Here is a 22,500-nt window from a genome sequence, read left to right on the forward strand (position 1 = left end):
AGATTAAATACTAGTGTACCCTGAGGAACGCTACGTTTAAACACGTAATGTCATTAAAAAATCAATTGATCTTATACATTGACAAACGATATAATATGTAAATAAATAATCAGCGTATTGGGATGAAAAATAGGTTAGAATTAAGTAATACGCAACATTCATATCAAAACTAAGAAATAAAGAATGTACTATATTAGTCAAGTAAATCTTTTATTTACAGTTGAAAATAACAGGAGTTGACAGATAAAATAAGGCTCGTAATGAAAAATGATAAGAATATATGCAATTGGAAAATGTGAATGATATCAGCAACAAATAAGAAATAAACGAGGAAAATTACCTGTAAAACGCTTAAGTAAATATAATTAAAATATTGACAATATCTTATAATGCAACTAAAAAACTGAATAAGCGGTTGTATGTGAGATTCGTAAACGATAACAAGAAAGACAAAACTATAAAACCGAGAAACAATAGAAGTGACAGACACGATTCTATTTTTAATGGAATATTTGTCTCTGCAACGAAGTCCAGGAAATTGGATGCTGGCAAAGCTATAAAGCGTTTATTAAAGTATGCTCTATTTACGTTGCTTCCTCATTCCCGAAACATTTCTGCAAATTTTACAAATGCAATGCTTTGCAATTCGATTTGAGAAGAAAATATTGAGATCAATAAAGCATTCAAAATAACCTTTAAACGGCGCATTTAAGATATATAAATCGAATCAAATCAAACTTTTTACAAAATAGAAAATAATAGAGTGATGATAAAAACACTCTTGCTTATGGTCGCATTATTATGTGCATGTATGTATGTATGAATGTACCAGAGAGCATACATGCTGCCCGTATCCAAAAGTAAAACACTCCTGAGGTGGAGTATTTGATGAATGTCTATGGAAATTCTAAATGAATATTTCTGACAGTGAACGTCCAACATAGAATTCTATTTGCTGCAGCACAGATAACGCAACAGCAGGAACATACTGTACATGCCTTTGTATACCATTGCCTCGTAAAGACTATAACTGCATCAATAAAAAAATCTATATAGCGAATAGTGGTTGGTGTCTACTTCCATTTCCCCGTTTATTTCATATTTCAAATGTTATTCTTCAACGACGAACATGGGTACACGCATATATACATAGATATACATGATTACATACGTATATAAATAAATATATATTAAATATATTACACACATGTATATATATACACACATGTATATATATATATATATATATATATATATATATATATATATATATATATATATATATATATATATATATATATATATAAAACACATGTATATATACATACATATATGAAAATTACCGCCCAATACGTCCACTCTCAGTAATGTATAAACAAATTTACAAAGACCATATTTGGCTAAATAGAAAGACAGTTACACTTTTATCAACCAAGAGCCGGTATTCGACAACTAACCAAATTATTATTATTATTATTATTATTATTATTATTATTATTATTATTATTATTATTATTATTATTAATAGCTAAGCTACAACTCTAGTTGGGAAAATAGGATGATATAAGCCAAAGGGCTCCAACAGGGGAAAATACCCCAGTGAGGCAAGGAAATAAGAAAATAAATAAACTAAATGAGAAGAAACGAAAAATAAACAAAATATCTTAAGATCAGTAACATTAAAATAGATGTCATGTATAAACTATAAAGAGAGACTTATGTCAGCATGTGTAATTAACCAGCTAACGGATAAATCAAAGGAGTATGACGAACAACTATGAATTGGATTTATTAAGTAAGAGAAAGGTTTTAATTCTGTCGAAACTTCAGCATTATTGAAAGACCTTAAAACAGGGAATAGATGAATCTTACGTTAAAACAAGTTTAGATATCTATACAGGAAGTACAACAATACTAAACTACATATAGTGAGAAAATTCCAATTGAAAAAAAAAAAAACAGTTGGACAGGGAGACCCCATATCTCCTAAGCTATTCACAGCATGCATAAAAGAAGTTTTAAAACTTTTAGATTAGGAAAATGTAGGAATTAACATTAATAGGGACTACCTCAACAACTTAAGATTTTCAGATAATATAGCTGTATTTAGTGAATTATGGGAGAAATTGCAAAAGATGAGAGCAGATTAGAATACAGAAAGAAGGAATGTAAAACTGAAAATTTATGAGTAAAACTAACAATGTTCAAAGAGAATGCAGAGGGAAAACAATTATGGATGAACGTCTAGAGATTTTTAAGTAGGTGTTTCCCCAGGACATGAGACCGAAATTAAAATTATAAGTATGGGATGAAATGCTTTTGATAAAGAAAAAAGAAATTTATTTGATCAAATGGTTCTACCAGTATTAACTTATACATCAGAAACTTGGAACCTTACTAAAGCCTTAGACCATAAGCTAGTTACATCTCAGAGAGCTGTGGGAAGAATAGTGAGAATAACACTAAGAAACAGAAAAAGAGCAACATGGATACGAGAACAAACTAAAATAGAGGATATTCTAACAACTTGTGAGAAAAAAAAATTGACATGGGCAGGACATATAATGAGAATGACAGATAATAGATGGACATTAAGAATAACAATTGGGTCCCTAGCGATTACAAAAGAAGCAGGGAAAGGAAGAAAAATGATGGACTGAAAAACTAAGAAAAGTTACGGCCATGCACTGGTATAAAGAGAAAATATATATATATATATATATATATATATATATATATATATATATATATATATATATATATATATATATATATATATATATATATATATATATATATATATATATATATATATATATATATATATATATGTATACATATATATATATGTATACATATATATATATATATATATATATATATATATATATATATATATATATATATATATATATATATATATATATATATATATATATATTAGTGGTAACATAATAAGGTATTATCCTTGTGGTTTCGAACCCTTGATTTTTCTGGGTGGTTATACGTCCAAGATATAATCAGACCAAATGCTGCTTGATTCAATTTTGTTTTTCGTTCAATTTTTCTAGGGATCACTATGATGTAATGAATATGGAACATAAGCACTTATATATATTCTGTTGATTAGCAGTTTTTCAAAGCAATTTTTTCAATCTTGTTTGTTTAACTATTGAATCTCAATTCTCTAAATTTTCCATACAATTTACTCCATTTCCTTTCTCTGAACTATTCTCTCTCTCTCTCTCTCTCTCTCTCTCTCTCTCTCTCTCTCTCTCTCTCTCTCTCTCTCTCTCTCTCTCTCTCTTTTACACACATACATACACCTGTATACTTACTGCACGCCACCAATATTACGCTCGGAACTCTAAAGCTTCATTTCAATCCTCTTTTTTGCAACAACCTTGTCAAGCGCTTAACCATACGTGAAACACTTAAGGGAGTAAGAGCAAGGAACAGTATTGAAAAGCCAACAACGTCACAACAAGAGGAGCTTGACTGGTAAAATCTACGACTCGTGTCAATACAAAGGAAAGGGTTATTGACAAAGAATTTCCCAAGTATTTACAAAAGTATGAATAGCAGGGGGAAATAAAACTCATTCTCTCCCGCCACCCTTCCTACTTCAAAGAAATATCCTCATGAAAGCATTCTAAAAACAAGGCTTACTGTAAATACTACCTACGTCCGAGAGCGTTCTCAAGATAATCGCTGGTTTTACCCGACATTCAGTGGAGTACGATGCTAAGTGACATAATCCCCTAAATCCTTTAAAAAGATAGGGCGATGTTGAAATTACCTCTCTCTCTCTCTCTCTCTCTCTCTCTCTCTCTCTCTCTCTCTCTCTCTCTCTCTCTTACTCTTGCTATTCTTCTGTTCGAAAGCAAGTTAACAAAAAGATACATATTTTTTATTTTTTGATGTAATGCATTACGCAAACAAGGGGGTGACTAAAGCAAAATCGATTTGATGCAGCTCACAACAAAGATAAAGAAAGGTATATGTATTTATTTAGTCATTTAGAAAATTCTCTTATCAGCGGCACCACCACTGATAAGAACAGCACAATCATCATCGCGATACCAATCAATATTTCTTGTTGCATCACAGAATCAATGCAAACACATGTCAATACTCAATGTAAAAATCACATATATCCAATATACTGTACATATACATATATATGTTAATTAAAAATACTCGTCCCATTCATGCTTTGAAAGATTTCATGGAGAAACATGACCTTACTATCCCTGTGATATAGGGTAGGGGGCTCTGGGAAAGGCTACCTGTTGAGTGATCACCAGAAAATTATGCTCTTAAAGGGTTATGGAAGATGGGAGAAAACGTCCCTTAGAAATATAAATTCCTCTCAAAAGATATCATGGTGAAACATGGCTTTACTATCCCTGTGAATCCCTGTGATTTAGGGTTGGGGGCTGTACCAACCGTGTGTCACACGATCGTACATAGTTCATTTTGTGTATATATTATCCTTGTACCTTCGCTCTTCCCTCGCACTAAAATGAACCAGATTAAATACGTCTGCTATTCTCCTCTGTAACAGTGTCTGTTTTTCAAACATGAAAATTCTTGTTGCTTTGAGCTTTTGTATATAAAGGAGAGTGTTCTATAATAAATTCACTCAGTTGCTTTCACATTCTCTTTGAGTCACAACCTTCTCTCGGCTCGTCACATTGGTGACCACGGAGTGACTCGCTCCTCCCGCCTTCCACCCCACCTCGCCCCTCCATCGTTGGTACTATGGCAGACTCTACGGAAGTTGGCGCTGCGGCTGCTCCATTGAAACTTTCATCGTTCGCCAGCAGAGAGGCGTTTGCTTGGTTTCAGCGCGCAGAAGTCCAGTTTCGCATCAAGGGCGTAACTCGCTCAACCACCAAAGCAGATTATGTTCTCGCGGCGATACCCAAGGACACCTTCCCGGAAATATCCGACTGGCTTTGTGAACAAGGAGACACCCCAATAGCGTATGATGCCCTTAAAACATACCTTCTGCAGCAGTACTCGACGTTGCCAGCCACCCGTATAGCAAAGCTTTTTCAGCTCTCGCAACAACCGTTGGGGGACCAAAGGGCTTCGCTTGCCCTCAGGGAAATGACCAGTATCGCTCACCTGCAACCTGCCGCAGATGGCTCTCCTCGTGAGGTAAACCTACTTCGTGCCCTTTGGATACACCGTTTACCCGGACCTATACGCGCTGCCATACCCGATGTCGATAGTTTACCCATAAAGGACTTAATGACCAAAGCCGACGCCCTTATGGACAGCCACTTCAAGACCTCCATCAACGCCTCCACCCCTGACGAAGAGGACGCCTATTCAACGTCAACCGAAGCCGACGTGAATGCCGTAGGACATACATGCCTACCCCGTGACGTGCCGAAGCGGCGACAGAGCCACCCACCACCCACCACTCGCTCGCGCCCCAACCAACGACTTCTACAGCCACTTACTACCTCCCATCCGCTGCAGTTTTGCTACTACCACTTCAGATTCGGGGCAACCGCGAAGAAATGTGCCAAGGATTGTCAGTGGCCTTCGTGTAAGTAGGCCATCGCTCGTGGCGGTGGCCTCCCCTGTTTCTGATCTTTTCTTTTTACATGATGAAGGAACGGGTGTGCGATTTTTGGTAGACACAGGTGCTTGTCGTTCTCTTTTGCCAAGGGAACTCTTCAGGACACGACGTAGTCTGTCTACGTCTGCCGACGTCCGCTTGGTAGCTGCCAACGGATCTGCGATACCCACCTACGGTTATGAGAACCTCATATTATCGTTCGGAAACGGTAAATTTAATTGGAAGTTTCTCGTTGCTGACGTCACATTGCCAATCCTCAGTGCGGATTTCCTCTCTCATTTCCACCTTCTGGTCGATGTCGCCCACCGACGATTGGTCAACGCAGACTCGTACTTGTCGACAACTCTTCAACCCGCCACCTCCAACCTCGCTCTCCACATCAGCGCACTCACGGATGCCTAAGCCCACCTCCTCACGTCGCACCCGGACGTTTTCCGTCCAGAACTTCGCCAAACGCCCACGGCTCCTGCTAAGCACGGTATTTATCACCATATCAAGACGACGGGAGCCTCAGTCTTCGTAAAATTCTGACATCTGGCACCGGAACGATTGGCAGCCGCCAAACAGACGTTCGTCGAAATGGAGGAAATGGGCCTTTGCCAAAAGGCCTCCAGCCCATGGTCGTCACCCTTACACATCGTTCTGAAGAAAGATGGCTCCCTCCGTCCGTGCGGGGGTTACAGGCGCCTCAACATGCAAACATAACCGGATCACTACCCCCTCCCAAACATTGCCGACGTGACCACCTACCTGCACAAAGCAAAGGTTTTCTCTACGGTCGACCTTCCGAAGGGGTAATATCAGGTGCCTATGAACCCAGAAGATATCCCCAAGACTGCCATCACCACTCCGTTTGGTACATACACCTTCAATTACTCCTGTTTTGGCCTTCGTAATGCTGGGGCCACGTTTCAACGTCTCATGGAGGGCATCTTAGGGGACCTCCCCTTCTGTGTATGTTATGTGGATGACATACTTGTGTTCTCCTCAAAAGAGGAACACCTCTGTCAACTGCGCATCGTGCTCGACCGCCTGCAACAAAACAGCCTTGTAGTTCGGTACGACAAGTGTACCTTTGGCGCCAACGAAGTGTTGTTCTTAGATCACCGCATCACTCCTGAAGGAGTCCATCCCCTCCCTGAGAAGGTAGCGGCCGTTCAGGACTTCCCCACGCCCTCGACCGTCAAAGCTCTGCAAGAATTTTTGGGCATGATCAACTATTATCACCGTTTTCTGCCAGCCATTGCCGCCACTCTTGCTCCCCTCTACGCCTCCCTCAAGGGCAAGCCAAAGGACCTTAAGTAGGGTCCCCTTCAAGAAGCGGCCTTCTGCAATGCAAAGAAGGCCCTATCAACCGCTGCGGCTCTCACTTTTCCTATCCCACATGCCCCTCTCCTTCTCTCCACTGATGCCAGCGACGTCGCTATTGGTGCAGTACTCGAGCAGGAGATCAACGGCTCGCCCCGCCCATTGGCCTTCTTCAGCAGAAAACTGTCCAAGGCAGAATCGGGTTATTCTACCTTCGATCACGAATTGCTGGCGGTGCACTCGGCTGTCCGTCACTTTCGCCATTTCTTGGAAGGTACGCCCTTCGACATTCGCACAGACCACATGCCTCTGGTGCACGCCTTCACTCGACAGTCTGACGCCTGGTACGCCCATCACCGCCGACATCTCTCCGCCGTGGCTGAATACGTCCCTGGGAAAATGAATCCTGTTGCCGATGCCCTGTCAAGAAACATGTTGGCTGCCGTTCAACTGGGATTGGATTACAACGCCCTGGCTGAAGCCCAACGACAGGATCCAGAGTATCAAGCATGTAGGACATCCTGCACATCCCTCCGTTGGGAAGACTTCCCTCTCGAAAACTCCAACACCACCCTCCTCTGTGAAGTCAGTACTGGTAGACCGCGACCTTGGATCCCTGCTCCCATGCGCCGGCAGGTGCCTGATTTCATTTACGGCCTTTCACATCCCTCGTGCCGTTCTACTGCACAGCTGCTGAAGACGAAGTTCATTTGGCACAGCATTTCTAAGGATGCTAAGGATTGGGTCCGAGCCTGTACTTCTTGCCAAACTTTGCTTGTTTTCATTCACGGCCTTTCACATCCCTCGGGCCGTTCTACTGCACAGCTGCTGAAGACGAAGTTCATTTGGCACGGAATTTCTAAGGATGCTAAGGATTGGGTCCAAGCCTGTACTTCTGGCCAAACTTCCAAAGTACATCGACATACGGATTCAGGAGTGGGCACCTTTCCTCAACCTCAGCGTCGTTTCGCACACATTCACGTCGACGTTGAAGGTCCCCTACCCACATCATAAGGACATCGTTACCTGTTTACCGTCACCGACCGCTCCACTCGTTGGCCTGAAGCCATTCCCATGGCAACGTCCGCCTCATGTACATCTGCCTTACTCTCAGGATGGATTGCAAGATTTGGTATCCCTGAGCATATTACTTCTGACAGGGGTACCACTTTCACCTCTCAATTGTGGACATCTTTAGCGAATCTCCTGGGCATCACCCTACATCACACAACGGCCTACAACCCCGCTGCCAACGGAATGGTCGAACGTTTTCATCGCACCCTCAAAGCAGCTTTGATGTCCCGCTGCAAGGATTCCAACTGGTTTACTCAGCTTCCCTGGGTCCTCCTGGGACTAACGACCACTCCTAAAGATGCCCTCGATGTCTCGGCAGCTGAAATGGTGTATGGCGATCCGTTGGTCGTCCCTGCCGAATTTTTCCTTCTACAACCTCCTCCGACGATCTCCAGCGCATACGTCACGTCGTGGGAAAATTTACTCCATGCCGCCAGACGTACAAACCCCCAGCGAAGCATCACATACCAACAGACTTGCACTCTGCAACGCACGTCTTCCTGCGCAACGACACTAGCAAGCCACGGCTAACGCCCCCTTACACGGGCCCTTTCCTTGTGATCCGACGCAGTCCGAAAGTATTCATACTAAACATTCGTGGCAAAGAAGACTGGGTCTCCATTGATCGTCTAAAACCTGCTTATCTCCTGCCAGATAACCCGCCTACCGTTCGCCTCTCTAGATCAGGGCGCCCTATTTAACATGTACAGTATGTCATTTTTAGGGGGGGAGCCATGAACCAACCGTGTGTCACACGATCGTACATAGTTCATTTTGTGTATATATTATCCTTATACCTTCGCTCTTCCCTCGCACTAAAATGAACCAGATTAAACATGTCTGCTATTCTCCTCTGTAACAGTGTCTGTTTTTCAAACATGAAAATTCTTGTTGCTTTGAGCTTTTGTATATAAAGGAGAGTGTTCTATAATAAATATACTCAGTTGCTTTCACATTGTCTTTGAGTCACAACCTTCTCTCGGCTCATCACAGGGCTCAAGGCAACACCACCGTTCTACCTGTTAAATGATCACTAGCAATTTCCTGGTCCTCCTTGGACTTAAGTATGTTGGAATGATGACTTCAGTACTGATCATATGTGTTCATATTTCATCTATGTAAAAACCATAATGACCTTTAAAGAATATTCATTGAAGGTAACCAATATACGCCACTGAACCCTTAGACCTGAAGAAGTCTCTATTGCTTCCCCTTCGTCTTAAAATACAGAGGAAGAAAAGAATGAAGGTTGAGCAAGAAACTCTTTCCTTTCTACTTCCATTCTGTTTCCTTTTTATGAAAGAAAGGGAAAGGGAAAGGGAAGACCCACTCCACTTGACAAAGGCTTTCGTGGCCAATTTGAAAGGGATCATATCTGGAGCAAAATTCGTTCCGCCAAGCAAGAAAGGAATTAGATGATATTTAGGCGCCATTTTCTGGACAGATTCCGAAATTGAGGTTTTCTGGAGATCTGCTAAGGCATCTCTTTCAATTATCCACACAAAGTCTCTCTCTCTCTCTCTCTCTCTCTCTCTCTTTCTCTCTCTATATATATATATATATATATATATATATATATATATATATATATATATATATATATATATATATATATATATATATATATATATATATTCATATCATATATATATATATATATATATATATATATGTATACTTACTTTTTATATATGTATATATATATATGCAAATATAAAACAAACACATATAAATATATATACATAAGTATATATACATATATATATAATACATATGTGTGTGCGTGTGTGTATGATAGTGTGCGTGTATGATGTGTGTAAATGTGGGTGAGGATAAGGAAAAAATTATCTATGAAACCTCTAAAAAGGGTAAAAGCGACGGCAGTTTATAGCTGTTACCGAAAGGCATTTTCTCTTTCCACTGTTGCTGATTCTGCAAATTAGATTTGATAGAAAACCGGACGACAGGAAACGTCGACGGTGTTTGGTTTGCAACAGAAAGACATAAACAACAGCTGCTGTTCCTCACAATGGATCCACACGCTTTCGGTTGAGGACCCAACTTCCAGGAATTTGTTATGCTTGAAGATTGAAGTAGATGTTTATGAGAGAGAGAGAGAGAGAGAGAGAGAGAGAGAGAGAGAGAGAGAGAGAGAGAGAGAGAGAGAGAGAGAGAGAGAGCCTTACCTTACCTTATTTGCCTTATTTTATGATTGGGTTCACCCAGGTCCCTCAGTGTGAGGCACCTCGTATACCCACCAGAGAGTTGCTTATGCATCTTCCTGTGTATTTTGCATCTTCCAGTCTTGTATGGTCTGGGATGCATCTTAGGTATTTATCAAGCTTATTCTTAAACACATCTACGCTCACTCCTGATATGTTTCTTAGATGAGCTGGCAGCACATTAAATAGTCGCTGCACTATCGATGCTGGTGCGTAGTGGATTAATGTCCTGTGCGCCTTCCTTAGTTTACCTGGTATATTTTTTGGCGCTATTAATCTACCTCGGCTTGCTCTTTCTGATATTTTTAGCTCCATGATGTTTTCAGTAATTCCTTCTATTTGCTTCCATGCTTGTATTATCATGTAACGTTCTCTTCTCCTTTCTAGACTGTATAGTTTTAAAAATTGCAGTCTTTCCCAGTAGTCAAGGTCCTTAACTTCTACTCTTCTAGCAGTATAGGACCTTTGTACACTTTCTATTTGCGCAATATCCTTTTGGTAGTGTGGGTACCATATCACATTGCAGTACTCGAGTGTACTACGTACATAAGAAAAGCTAAACACATGATTATGTTTTACAAAACTTGTTTTAAAGTGTCTGAATAACATTCCCATTTTTGCTTTACATTTAGCCAACGTGTTGCTATTTGGTCGTTGCATAACATATTCCTATTTAACATTACACCAAGGTCTTTAATTGCTTCCTTGTTTGTGATTGTCTCGTTATTAGGTCCCTTGTATGCATGTACCATTCCTTCTCTGTTTCCATAATTAATTGATTCGAATTTATCAGAGTTAAATACCATCCTGTTTATCTCCGCCCATTCATATATTTTGTTAAGATCTCTTTGTAGCGAGTTCCTATCTTCATCACAAGTAATTTCTCTACTTATTCTTGTGTCATCGGCGAAACTTCCCACTACAGGATTTTCAACATCACAGTCTATGTCTGAGATCATAATAACAAACAGTAGTGCAGCTAATACCGTACCTTGTGGCACGCCAGATATTACCTGAGCTTCATCTGATTTCTCGTCATTTGCAACCACTATCTGTTTTCTGTTTTGCAGGAATTCTTTTACCCATTTTCCTATCTTTCCCACAATGTTATGCTTTCTAATTTTTTTATCTAATATATTATGGTCTACCTTGTCGAAGACTTTTGCAAAATCTAGATAGATCACATCTGTGTCTTTTTCATTTAACATATTTTTGTTTATGGTTTCATAGTGTGCTATCAGTTGGGTCTGTGTACATTTTCCAGGCACAAAACTGTGTTGACCTATATTAAACAAATTATTTTTAACCAAATGATTCATTATTTTCTTTTTTATTACCCTCTCATATCGGCATCAGTGACCCTAGATGTCAGGATGCCTGAAAACCTTAAATCAATCAATCAAATCAAATTACCCTCTCATACACTTTCATAATATGTGATGTTACACTAATAGGTCTATAATTGCTTGCCTCTAGTCTTGATCCACTTTTGAAGATAGGGGTTATATAAGCTAATTTATGTTTGACATATATCTCGCACATATCTACACTTTGTCTTAGCAGTATTGCAAGCGGCTTCGCCATAGTGTTTGCATTTTTTTTTTTTTAACAAAATCGCTGGAACTCCATCTGGTCCGGCTGCCGATCCATTTTTAATTTCGTTTATAGCCTTGACAATATCTGCTTCATTAATATCTATATCCGTTAGATATTCAACATTTTCTTCTCTCATTTCTGTTTCATTATTCTCATTCGCAATTCTTGGCGTGAACTCACTCTTATATTTTTCTGCTAATATGTTGCATATTTCCTTTTTTTTCATTTGTTAGCCGTCCTTCAATTCTTAGAGGGCCTATTTCTAATCTCCCTTTATTCATCTTTTTGCATAGAAGTAAAGTACTTTGTGTTTTTTTTTTATATTGTGAAGTGTCCTTTCTTTTAAGTCCCTTTTTTCATTTTCTTTCGACTGTATAATCTTTTGTTCTGCATTTTCTATCTTACATTTTATTTCCATCATTTTCCGCACATTTTTTTCTTTTGCAAGATTTTTCTTCCACTTTCTAATTTTCTGAAATAAGATCCTTCTGTGTCTTGGTATGCATGTCTTTTGTTTATTGTTTTTTTTTTCGGTACATATTTTTCAACAATTTTCTCCAGTATTTTGTACAGTATGTCCGTATTTACCTGTATATTATCACTTACAAATACATTTTTCCATTCTTTATTCAGTTCTTTATTTATTTCTGACCATTTTATATTCTTACTATAAAAATTATATTTTCCATATCCTTCCCAAAGTTTTGTGCTTTTGTTAATTCTGCGATCACTTGCTTTGGAATGGACTATCAATTTTAGGACATTGTGGTCTGAAATTCCCGTGTTATACACTATTATTTCTTTAACATAATTCACCTCATTCACAAATACTAGATCTAGGCCATTTTCCTTTCTTGTTGGAATGTGGTTTATTTGTTGCATATTATGTTCTAATAGCATATCTTGAAGCTTTTCAAATTGCCTCTTATCGTCTGCGCTACTATTACTCTCTTTCTTATATGTATACATACAACCACTTTCTTCTATCAGTTCTTTCCAATCCACGAAAGGAAAGTTAAAATCTCCGGATAGGAGTATATTCCAGTCTTTATGGTTTCTACATATATCATCTACAATATTCAATAGTTTTTCAAATTCAAATTCTACCGCAATCAATTCACATTCTGTGTTGCTGCATTTTTCTCAGACTTTTCCTTGATTTATGTCTCTTCCATATATTGCGGTTCCCCCTTGATTCCTATTTTTTCTGTCTGATCTTTAAGTTTGGAAACCCTTTATCTGGTCATCACTGCCAGTCGCTTGGGAATACCATGTTTCACTTATATTTAATATATCTATTTTTTTCAATTTGGGTTAGTTCTAAGAACTCTATTTTCCTTTTATAGTTACTCGTGACTAAACCCTGTGCATTCATCACTATTATGGTTTGTGTTTCATCCCCATTATTTAATATTGGTAATAATATGGATTCTCCCATGCTTCCTTCCTGTTCTGATATGATTTTCTTTTCTTCATTTCCAGGAATTTTGCCATTAAAAAATCCAACTTTTCAATTATATTTGCTCTTTCGTCTTCATATTTATTTTTGTGTGTATACCTGCAATTATCCCCATATTTGCACCAACCCCTGGCATTATAGATGCATTCTTTGTAGTTGGGCTCTAAATGTGCATATTTGGGTTGAAAGGCCTCATATCTTGGGGCCTTTGGTGCATAGCGTGGTATATACGTTGCCCACTTCTTTGTTTCTTTTTTTATTTCATTTTTGCTTTCATTTTTCTTTTCAGTTTGCTGAGTTTTCTTACTCTAATTCATGGTTGCAGGATGCATATATCGACAATTTTTGTTGAAACTGCACCCTTTTCCTTCTTTAAGGTTTTTGAATATTTTTGGATGGAGATCTCTGCATTCGCCTCCATATCCGTCTAAATGCGCACATTTACCATATATTTCATAATTATGGCATATCTTTGGATGCTTGTAGTAGCATCTTTCCCCAAATCTGCAATTCCCTCTTTTCAGCAAATTGCAGACTATATCTTTCTTTTCTTTTTTTTCTTGTTCTTGCTCTTCCCTAAAAATATGTAGGTCCGGGTAGAGTCTCTTGGGTCTATTATTTGTTTCCATCTGATAACTTATTTCTTCATAAGTATGTTGTTGGATGGCATCATAAGTTATATCAATGATTTCCTCAGCATTCTTACACATATCCTGTTCATTTTTCTCTTCTTCTTCTTCTTCTTCTTCTTCTTCTTCTTCTTCTTCTTCTTTTTCTTCTTCTGCTTATTCTTCTTCCTCATTTTTATCTTCAACTATTTGCAGATTTAGTCTCGACTTAATTATATTTTCTATCCAGACTAAGCATGTTGAGCAGAATACCTTTGTGTCTCTATTTTTTATTTTTTGCTGTATGGTGTGTTGGAACATGACAGGCATCACATTTTCTAATCAGTTGTTGAGGATTATTAATGGAATACCATATCTTACATGTATTACACCATTTTGGCATTCTTTTTCCCAATGCATCAATCAGCATATTCACCATATTGGACTTCTGATTGTTCTTTGATGGAATGTGTTGATTGATGTAAACTTTCTTTATAAGTCTCTTTATCACTTGGATATTCTTTGGAATTTCTTCTATTATTTTGCTGATGTTTTCCGCAGATTTTCTCCAGTTTATTGGATCATACTGTTTCAATATGTCTGCGAATATTTTTCCGTCACACTGATTGGAGTTACTAGTGACCTCTGTTATCAGACGGTCGAGCTCTTGTTTCGCCAACTCATGGAATTTACTTTTGCTGATTGCAGCAATGTCTCTCCAAGCCTTGCCTGTATTGTAGAGGGCCATCTTGATCAGATTTTTAGTAATTCACAAGATAACTATCCTATGCCGAAGTTTTATCCCACTTTTCTGACCTCAAACTAATCACCGACTATTCACGAAAACTTGTAGCTATATTGCACTCGATAGCCTTTTGTTATCCGCGTTAAATCAGGATATTTTAGGGTCGCACAAGTGTATTCACTCACCGGTACATAGATACAACTCGAGAGAGAGAGAGAGAGAGAGAGAGAGAGAGAGAGAGAGAGACAGAGAGAGAGAGAGAGAGAGAGAGAGAGAGAGAGAGAGAGAGAGAGAGAGAGAGAGAGAGGAGAGAGAGAGAGAGTATACAATTTATATATTCCCTTCAACATTAGCCTACACATTTATTGGAATTATATTATACTGAAAGGGAGAGAAAGGGGTATACAATTTATATACTCCCTTCAACATTAGCCTACTTACTTATTAGAATTATATTATACGAAGAGAGAGAGAGAGAGAGAGAGAGAGAGAGAGAGAGAGAGAGAGAGAGAGAGAGAGAGAGAGAGAGAGAGAGAGATGGGGAAAAGCAAAATATATCATTCCAACCCATTCTACCATTACAGTACTCTCTTACATAGTCCTGCTGACTTTACTATTTTGAGAGAATGATGCATATTTACTGGAATTATATAATAGACAAACAAATGAATAAATGCTAAAATATAATAGAGAATAAAATATTCTGGAGTTGGTTCTTGGCCTTCATTGTCATTGGTAATGGAAGTCCAGCATTTCCGTATTTGGTCATTGAATACGTCAATACACAAACGTCAACTTTTGCCATTATTTGCTCTCGAAGGATATTTGAAGACGGTTTCAAAACATTCCTTAAGCCTCGCCTTTCCTATAAACATGAATAATTGTGTGTTTAAATCGTTATAAGTTTGACAAAAGTTCTCCCAAATGAAGGCAGTTTTTGCAAGACAAATAAGAGATGAATAAAAAGAAAAGAAAAACGATACAATGGATAATCTATTAAAGCTTAAAGAGCAAAAAATTACGACCTGAAAACGTACTGATCTGGAAGGAAATAAAATCAAACATTCATGACAAAGTCAAAACAGGATATTCTCAAATAAGGAAACCGCTATTAAAATCCAATAAATATCATAGGCAAAGAGACAGTTACCCAAGAAATAAGAAAAAATGAGTAAATAAAGATGGACAAAAAGATAAAGTTAAACAGTCTCAGAAAAGATCCTATTAAGATGAAATATTATTATTATTATTATTATTATTATTATTATTATTATTATTTTTATTATTATTACTATTATTATTATTATTACTATTATTATTATTATGTGGTAAACTACGACCCTAGTTGGAAAAGCAGAATGCTATAAGCCTAGGGCCTCCAATAGGGAAAATAGCCCAGTGAGGAAAAGAAACAAGTAAAAAGAAAATATCTTAAGAACAATAACATTAAAATAAATATCTCCTTTATAAACTATGAAAACTTTAACAAAACAAGAGGAAGAGAAATAACATATAGTGTGCCCGAGTGTACCCTCAAGCAAGAGAACTCTACTCCAAGACAGTGGAAGACCATGGTATAGAGGCTGTGGCATTACCCAAGACTAGAGAACAACGGTTTGATTTTGGAGTGTCCTTCAAGAAGAGCTGCTTACCAAAGCTAAAGTCTCTCTTCTACCCTTACCAAGAGGAAAGTAGCCACTGAACAATGATAGTGCTGTAACCCCTTAGGTGAAAAAGAATTGTTTGATAATCTCAGTGTTGTCAGGTGTATGAGGAAAGAAGAGAATATGTAAAGAATAGGCCAGACTATTCGGTATGTGTGTAGACAAAGGGAAAATGAACCGTAACCAGAAAGAAGGATCCAATGTGCTACTGTCTGGCCAGTCAAAGGACCCCATAACACTCTGGCGGTAGTATCTCAACGGATGGCTGGTGCCCTGGCCAACCTACTGTTGTCGTAATTGGAATATAAGATGAATCTAATAGAAAGGTTTAAAAGCACCAGAATGAAGAATTAATAATCTCAAATAAACTTCAACAAAATACTTAAATTTACAATAATATAACTACTGATAAAAGCGATTCAATTCCAACACAATAATCAGTTAATCTCATCTCGAAATGCCATCAAATTCGATTACATCTTCAGCATCAGAGCTTAAAATACAATTTAGAAATAGCGTAGTTGTATTACAATTTCATTATCAGTAAGATGATTAAAATCGAGGGAGGGAATCAGACTCATAAGCAACATCTCGTTAAAAGCGAGAGTTGCTAATTACCGGTCATTTAAACAACAGATCAGATAAGATCTTATATACTTGCTCGTCTTAATCACATTCATTTGCAATTTAACGATTTGACTCCCAAAACATCTCGAAAGGAACCCTAAAGATTCGCAGCTAAAAACTTAGGTCTGAAACTTAGATCCGTAATGGAAACTAAATGCAAGATGCGGAAATGAGTTCAAGTTTGTCTTCTGCAACACAGTATACATCATTTGAAGGAAAATAAATATGTTTCCATTTGGCAATATTTCAGAAAAGTTTATAAAGTTAAATTGGATTCCATTCTCCACGAGCACAGTAACTTTGATTTTGGCTCTAAGGAGCGACGAAATACCGGTAATAATTGGAAGGTGGTGTTGGAAGAAATCACTTTGAGTCCCGTAATACGTAATAAGCATATACAATGTGTACCCTTTAAAAAGTTTCCTGTATCTAAGGACAAAAGTCTGCTGATAAGGATCTCAATATTAAGAGTTACCGTTTTCAAGCCCGGGGACAACCTCTTTCACCACAAGTAAGAATTGAGAGATTAAGTTGAGGAACTGTAGGGAGAAACTTTTAAGAATCTCTGTACAATGAATTGTGTTGTGTATACTCATTTTCCTAGAATATAACAGAGCACCCGATTCACTCACCATTGGTCCCTATAAAAGAGTGCAAAATGAAAGTAACAGCATTCCTATTTCTTTCTTTTTTGTTTTTTGTTTTTGGGGGGTCTGGGGTCTGATGGGGGGTGAAGTAGATTTTATCGTACAATAATCTATACAGGCAAGAACTGTAGCACACAAAATATTGCCGAAAGTTTACTACTTAATAAAACAATCTTAAACGTTTTTCTAATCTACAAAGGTGTCGTATCAGATGAAATAAAACAATAAAGATGAAGAAGCAGCTTAAGTTTTATTCCCTTCCAAAAACTCTAAATATGTTCAAGTGTAAAAGATATTACCTAATTCAATTGAAATAAATAAATATAAGCAATACAAGGATAAAAAAAGTTAACTTGAACAAATAATGGCATTGATGGGATAGTTTCTCTATTCAGTGGGACAAGGAAACAAATGGTGCTTGTAATACCCAATCTACAAATGCAAAGAAAATTAAACTTATGTAATATCAAATTACCTTTGGGAAAACTATTCTGGTTACAGAACATAGTGGAAAAAGTGAGCAATAAAATATATATATAAAACACACATTTGAAGTCACACATTTTGGTAATTATGTGTAACTGGTAAAAGAGAGTTTGGAAAGAGGTTAGGACATAGGGGAGTGTAAGAGATTAGAGATTGGAAGGAGGTAAAGAAAAGAGCCCTAGAGAAGAATAAATCATCAGCAAAAGCAAGGATGGGGATAGATATCACAAAACAGACAGAAAGACAGATAGTTTCTTGTAAAAGATATAATACAATGAACAAACAAAATAAAAGCCATCAAATGTAGATTGAAGTTCAACACAGCTTCGCCTTGAATTACATAAATGACCAATACAATTCGGCACTTAATTAATGCAGAACCTTTATAGTTAGTAATCATAGAAGCATCCTTCATGTTTAACAATAGGTGCAATGGATGCATTATTCTAAATTCTCATAAGAGTCTCTTATGTTAAATCAGCAATAAATTTATATACGAATAAAAAATGAAGAACATTTGTGTATTAGTTATCACACAATCTCTAAAATTTTCCCATTGCATTTCGTCATGAATTTCGGGTCATTTCAAAACACTTACAGCTTAACCGAATCCACCAAAATTCAACTCAACTTCAAGAAAGATTTCTGACGATGCAATTTCAGGATAATAAAATTCCCATTGGACTCTGAAATGGTCCGGGAGAGCGACAGAGGCGATTTCACGGCTATTTCACTTCGATGCCGATTTCCTCCAAAGGGTGTTTTCAGCAGTGACGCTCAGTAACAGAAAAAGGGAAAGAAAACTTAAGAATGAGGAAGAAGGGTGGGGAGGGGGGGGGGAGATAATGAGTATTTATCGAATAAATTTCATGTTTTTGATGTATGAATTAGATAATAAGCCTTTGAATGCAAAACTAAATGGAAGTAGTATATAATTCTTTTTCAAACACATTCAAAGATTTGAATGTAAGAATGACGGATACCTAAGTTATTGGTCGAAAAAAAGAGCATATCTTTAAAACAAACTAAAACCCTTGATTGCAACACAAAGTGGAAACAATCATTATTTCTTTGAACAATTTCAAAGCTTTGAATAACAGGAAGAGAAAAAAATAAATTTGGAACTAACTGACTTTATGGATTTTTTTCAGACATATCACCGGAAGAGCTTTGTTTTACTTAACAAAGGATTTGAATGATACAAATCCTTTGGAAGGAATAGTGGCTTCAATTGTCTCTTCCTGATTCTAATGTTTCTCTTTCACAATATATTATATATATATGTATATATATATACATACATATATTGTATGACTGTATATAAATATATACATATAAACTGTGTGTATATATATATATATATATATATATATATATATATATATATATACTGTAAATAAATATATATATGTATATATACTGTTTATAAATATATATATGTATATATATATACTGTATATAAATATATATATATGTATATATATACTGTATATAAATATATATATGTATATATATACTGTATATAAATATATATATATATATATATATATATATATATATATATATATATATATATATATACATATGTATATAAATATATATATATATATATATATACATATATATATATATTTATATATATATATATATATATATATATATATATATATATATATATATATATATATATATATATTATCATGGTCACCGGTCTTGGCACCAAAAATATATATTATATATTACGGCTGGCAAGATGCATAACCTCCCGAGTTCGAAACTCAACTGTTTGTTTTTACATAAATCTGTTACACTTGTAAAACGCTAAATATCTGAAGGTCTTTTACGTACAGTTTGTTACGTACACTTAAAAAAACTATGCATTATCATTAAGAACCATTCAAAACAACCTCTTACTTCGATTCTTTAACAAGGATACGAGAGAGCTCTATAAAAAATACTAGTGATCGAAATAATACACACTTTACTTACAAAAATGAAATCGCAATTCTGAACAAAACTTGGACTAAGACAAGAAAATATTACATTCTGAAAATTATATGATCACTTATTTCAATGGAAATTAAATTCTACACAAATACGTAATTCTTGATAATTAATGAAAATAGTTAACCTTTAACACTCTAATGATTAAACTCTTATTGAAATTTAAATAAAAGTAACTGATAAACTTACAAGATTTTAGCTGACATGAAGTTTCCGACCATATAGCAATATGAATGTACCTCATGTTTTCACATAAATCTCACAGGGCCTGTTACAAAATTTCATAAAATACCAGCGCGTACAATAACACAATAAATTTGAAATCACCTTCAAAGTTTCAGTAACATTTTAACACACTAAACACGATATATGTTGGGTATAAACTTATTCACTTTGCAGAGGACACAAACTTGAGGTACCTACAAGAGAGGATGTTGGTTCTTTCATTGGGATATGCTGGATTTCTTCTCTTATGCATTCCTGGTTGTGTATATATATATTGACTTAAATACTCTAAATCCTTCTGGGTCAGGGGGTCTAGAAGCTTTGGGGTTGAGCCTAGTGGCATAAGTTTTGTTTTACTTAACAAAAGATTTGAATGATACAAATGCTTTGAAAGGGGTATTAGTGGCTTGAATTTCTCTTCTTGATTTAAATTTTTCTCTTTCACTATATATATATATATATATATATAATATATATATATATATATATTATATATATATATATATATATATATATATATATATATATATATATATATATATGATGAATATATATCACTGCTACTCGTGATTTCAATCAATGTAAATATCAACCACAATGGCATTTAATACCGAATTCTATCTTGGGAATATATATAATATATATTCCCAAGATAGAATTCGGTATTAAATGCCATTGTGGTTGATATTTACATTGATTGAAATCACGAGTATCAGTGATATATATTCATCATAAAATAACCACGTGTTGCAAACTCACAATTCTGCTATCACGGTGAAGATGGGTTTATTTCAAGGAATATGTACGGTGATTTGTCATAAACTTATATCTCTCTTGATGGCTCAGTTGGTAGAGTCCTCGCAGGCATGGTTTTCGGCTGAATAGGCAGGGGTTCGAATCTCTGCCCAGCCAGAAGCTATTACCCTAAAATTAATTCCTGTTGATATATATTTCCAAAGTAGAATTCGGTATTAAATGCCATTATGGTTGATATTTACACATACATATATACATACATACATACATACATACATATATATATATATATATATATATATGTAAAATATAGGTAAATATACATACATTCACATATAAAGAATATATAATTTCATATATATATATATATATATATATATATATACATAAATTTTTATATCTATATATATACTCATATATATATATATATATATATATATCTATATATACATTCATATACTGTATATATATACATATATATATATCTATATATATACATATATACAGTATAAATATATATTTATATATATATATATATATATATATATATATATATATATATATATATATATATATATATATATATATATATATATATATATATATATATATATACTGGGTGTCCGTAAATTCATGTCTTAGTTTCATTGTTTTTATATCAATACAACACACTATTCATACACATTCAGTACACTGTCCTTTTATATGAACTTATAAGATTTTTTAGGATATGTTGATTAAAGTAAGTCAAAATGTATACCTGATTAAATTTGTTGCACTAATTAAGTACAAGTTTATCCGTCGCACCGAGTAGCGGAGCAGCTGTCATTTAAAGGGACCAACTGCAGATGAGTTTACTCGGATTCCTGCCAAAACACACACCAGGCTATACAAATTGCATACGAGGCAAAAATTGTGAGTTTTCTGAACAATTTAGAGCAATTCTTTACACACACACACACACACACACACATATATATATATATATATATATATATATATATATACATATATATACATATATATATACATACACACACACACACACACATATATATATATATATATATATATACACACACCTTATCAGCCATTGGAGGACAAGGGTGTCAGACATGTCTTTGACCTCGTCTATTTATGGTTTTTCTATGCCAGTCTATACATGCAAATCTACTTAGTTCGTCAATCCATCGTCTTCTATTATATGAACTTGCACATACTTATAGTATGTTTATGTATATGTTTCACATCTGGAGGAAGCTTATAATGTCTGTGAAAGCCAAGAGGAAATGTATTTATAAGTTATTGAGCAAATTTCCCTATCTGGAGGTTTGAATATTTAATGCAAATGGAGGAAAAAAGGTTAAAATCTAATGAGATGTAAAGTTTGAAAAACATAAAAGGCGTAAGAAGGGTTGATAAGGTGAGAAATGCGGAGATGTGTAGATTGTTATCATCATTATTATTATTATTAAAATGACGA

The sequence above is a fragment of the Palaemon carinicauda genome, chromosome 19 (assembly GCF_036898095.1).
Source record: "Palaemon carinicauda isolate YSFRI2023 chromosome 19, ASM3689809v2, whole genome shotgun sequence".
NCBI classification, from domain to species: Eukaryota; Metazoa; Arthropoda; class Malacostraca; order Decapoda; family Palaemonidae; genus Palaemon; species Palaemon carinicauda.